This window comes from Bubalus kerabau, chromosome 18 (genome assembly GCF_029407905.1).
Source record: "Bubalus kerabau isolate K-KA32 ecotype Philippines breed swamp buffalo chromosome 18, PCC_UOA_SB_1v2, whole genome shotgun sequence".
NCBI classification, from domain to species: Eukaryota; Metazoa; Chordata; class Mammalia; order Artiodactyla; family Bovidae; genus Bubalus; species Bubalus kerabau.
Window position 1 is genome coordinate 70,310,576 of NC_073641.1, and position 3,761 is coordinate 70,314,336.

At 39.9% G+C, this 3,761-nt stretch overlaps 1 non-coding gene across 1 annotated transcript; it reads right to left on the bottom strand.

Moving 5' to 3' along the window:
• Positions 1 to 297: 297 nt before the first annotated feature.
• LOC129633510 (U6 spliceosomal RNA) lies at positions 298 to 401 on the bottom strand. Its single transcript, XR_008705089.1, has one exon. It is a non-coding gene; the product is annotated as a U6 spliceosomal RNA (small nuclear RNA).
• Positions 402 to 3,761: the final 3,360 nt, after the last annotated feature.

Here is a 3,761-nt window from a genome sequence, read left to right on the forward strand (position 1 = left end):
ACTGTGTTTTTACAAGAGAAATGGAGGGAAAGGGGGAGGGAACAGGAGAATGAAAGGGAGGGAGGAAAAAAGAGATAAAAATGATGGGTATTCCCTAATTACAAAGAGGGATTTCTGGGATATTCTTTTCTTTTTGGTTTTCTTCTTTTCAGTTTAGTTGCTTTAGTTATAGGTGTACCATATAATTTTATACATAGCAGTTGTGCTTCTTAATCTCCTCCCCTGTCATATCTCTCTCCCTGCCCCACTGGTAACACTTAATTTCTTCTCTGTGCATCTGCTTCTTTTTTTGTTATAAAAACTATGGAAAGCAGTACACATGTTCGTGCCACCCTTGCACAGGGGTCATGATAACCTCTGTATAATTCCAATTTTAGGGCATGTGCTGCAGAGGCAAGTGCCGAAATATTCTCAATACTTATCAAACCTAAAGCCCAATTATTCCTCTTTATTAAATGACTTATTTAAACACATTTAACCACAAAGGGGCCTTTATACAGTAAAGCACCTCAAAATATATGAAGAAATAAAATTCCAATTTAGTGAACTGAACTCTTACTAAATAAAATATAAAGATGGACAATTCTTAAGCAACAAATTTTTTCTTTCAGTTAACACAGCAAAATAAAAGGCTATTTTTTGAAATACCTATATTAATTTTGATGTATGTAACAAATTTGCAAATGCTTTTATCATTATTATGATTAGTAGTTTATTTTTAGTAGTTCTTATGTCAATTTAGTATACTTACCACTATTATTGACTATTTTTAAAACTTTCCTCACTTTTATTGCCAGTTCCAAATTTGTCAGGAGCAAGGAAAAATAGTCTCAAGTGTGACTTACTCCCAAACCTACAGAAATCTGTGATGTGGAAGGATTTTCTTCGATCCGACAGGCGTGGCATTTTGATGATGTGGAAGTGCTCACCTAATGTGGGGCCTGCATGGCCCTGAGTTCATCAGGGACAGCTCCCTGCAGAAGCATGGTTCAGCATCTGAGACGTGCGCAGCACCTGGAAAGTCGTTAATAATATGCTAACTCCTAAGCTGAGTGGAAGAAACTCCCATGTAAAATATAATAAGGTCTTTTTTGCTCTCCATTGGTATGTATTTTAAAATCTTTAAAAATATTCTAGGGAAAAAAACAAAAACGGGTGCTACCTTCCTTACCATGTGCCTTAGAAAGGATTTTTCCAGGCGCTCGTCTCTAGAAGGTCATCTCTGAGACGGGCATGCCGGGCCGTCATCAGGTCTCCTCTTGCACCCATATTTAACTGCTTTCATTCTGTGGCCTTTATTAGCTGAACTCCTGGAGCTTGTAGCACATTTTAAACAGCAACACTGGGAGGATGTAAATGCAGAATAATGTATCAGGACTCAAATTTGCATGGTCAAATGTCAAAAAAATTAGGCCTTCCCCAGAACCATGTCAAGAGAAATAACATAAGTGGGCAAACTCAACAGCAGGCATGCCATTATCATTTAGCAAGAGCGGTCATCACCGCCAGCCAGTGGAAGCAGTGGCCATTAGCTGGAGCTCTACCGGGGGATGCTGTGATTCTTTCTTTTCCTTTTTTTTTTTTTTAGGATTTTTATTTTTTCCCCATCATCTGACAGTATTTCACAGAACACCGCAATGCCATGTTGCCTTCCTGACAGGGAAGTCAGGAGATGGGGGCTGGTGTCTTTGGAGTGGGAAGAGAGGAGGGCTAAGGAGAAAAATCCATAATCGTCCACTGTCAGCTAGCGGGTGCAGGAATTGCATTACCTATCGGATAAATACTCATTAAGAGTAATCACTTTATTTCAGCTCTGTAATGACATTAACAAGCTTGGAATACAGGGAATTACATGAGTCAGAACAAATAATTGAATATTCCACTGCGGAGGGAACACAGCACAAGCCTGCCTTCACGTCATGCCATCTCTGAAGCTAGCACAAGCATGCAATTAGATAATAAGCTTAAACAGCATTAAATTGGCACTGCTCGTACCACCACTGAGAATAAAGAAGTATTAATTGTTCAACTCTCACCTGCTTGTAATTTCATGCAAGGCGAAGGCTAGCAAGCTTGCCCTATTTTGATTTCAAGGGACTTATACACAGGGTTTGAACAAACCAATAAAAATGGAATTTAAAGAGAGTCTGAGATAAAGAAAGGTGAAAACAGATGTTGATGATGAACCATATTAGTGGGAAGGGGTCTTCTTTGAATTCGAGGTGGATGAAAATTGGGCTACATTTTAAAACTAAAGGTTACCAAAAGAATGTGACAAGTATCCTATAAAAATTTTCCCCCAATATTTCTAGCAGGAGCATTTCTTTCAAAGTGATTATAAAATCTCCTGAATATGCGTATGGAGATGGGATTCACACAATTCCTTACAATTAGCACAGCTGGGTAGATACGCATGAATGACGATATAGATACCGACACAGACATCGCTACAGAACCAGAGATAAACATAGATACGGACAAGATGAGCGTGGTGCCTCCTTAGTCATGGAGAATGCTAGAGGTATGTAAAGCTTTCAAACAGAACAGGCTGTCCTGACAAACAAGAGAAGATTTTCGGAGGCAGGTGAGCCACACGAGACGCTTCCCTAACTCGTTTGACTCATTAGCAAGCTGGGACCCTGAGCGAAGAGAAAACTGCCTTTCTGACGCCGCATCCCAGGACCACACGGGCGTCACTTGGTGTTCTGGGTCCATACGCGTGGGTTAACCTAATGTGATGCATCAAATTGCACAAGCGGTTAGCGAATGCCCCGAGAACCCAGAAAGCTGCTGCTGCTCTGTCTGCACGCAGAGCAAGGTGTCCTCCCGTCCCAGGGAGGTGGCCCAGACCAGAGCAGGTAGAGATGAGCCGTGCGAGTCTGAGGGCTCTGGGGAGGGCAATTTGGAAGTATCCGTTTACTGTCGGTTCTACCACAATTTCAAATCTGTGTAGTTATTCAGACGAGCCAATCAGCACCGGATATTTGATAGGCAAGCTCAATAATCATTTATAATCTTGACAGGTTAAGGGTCTCCAAGGCAAAGCATAATATACACAGTGGGTCTGAAAATAAGAGAAAACAAATAAAGGAATCTCTATATTCCTGAGCAAATATCTTTTCTTTCTCTGGTCCTACAATCTTCCAATCAGGGGTTTCCTTTATCATTCCAATCCTCTCAGGATGCACAAAACCATTTTAAATCTATTTTTCTAAGTAGACCACCATCCTGCCTTCACCTCAGTACTTGCCTGTAAGTCATGTGGGTGTCTGAAAGTTATATTTCTTTAATAAAGGCAAGGCAAAAAAGAAATTAGGTCCTACTTTAGGACAATTTAGAATGTGTCAATAAATTCGAAGTTGAGAACTAAAATAGGAATTTGAGTATTCATCACATCTGTGCTATAAAATAAATTGAAACTGCTAGAAGGAAAATGATCCACTAGCCCAGTCTTTTTGAGGGAATAACACCCAGCATATTACATTGTGTAGCAGGTACCCAATCCATCTTAAAAAACATCCAGGAAAAAGATATCCTTCAAGTAAAAAAACTGAAATTTAAATACCCTTCCTCTTTCCTTAGTTTCTTCTCTCTTCCTCCTTTCTCTCATTCTCTCATTATAAATTGACTCTCGTTTCAGAGTCTAGATTCTAATTATAATGAGAGGCAGCTATTCTGGGCCTTAGCTTTCATAAAATATTAATATTCATTGTTGTTTGGTTGCTAAGTCGAGTCTGATTCTTTGAGAGGCTATGGCCCTC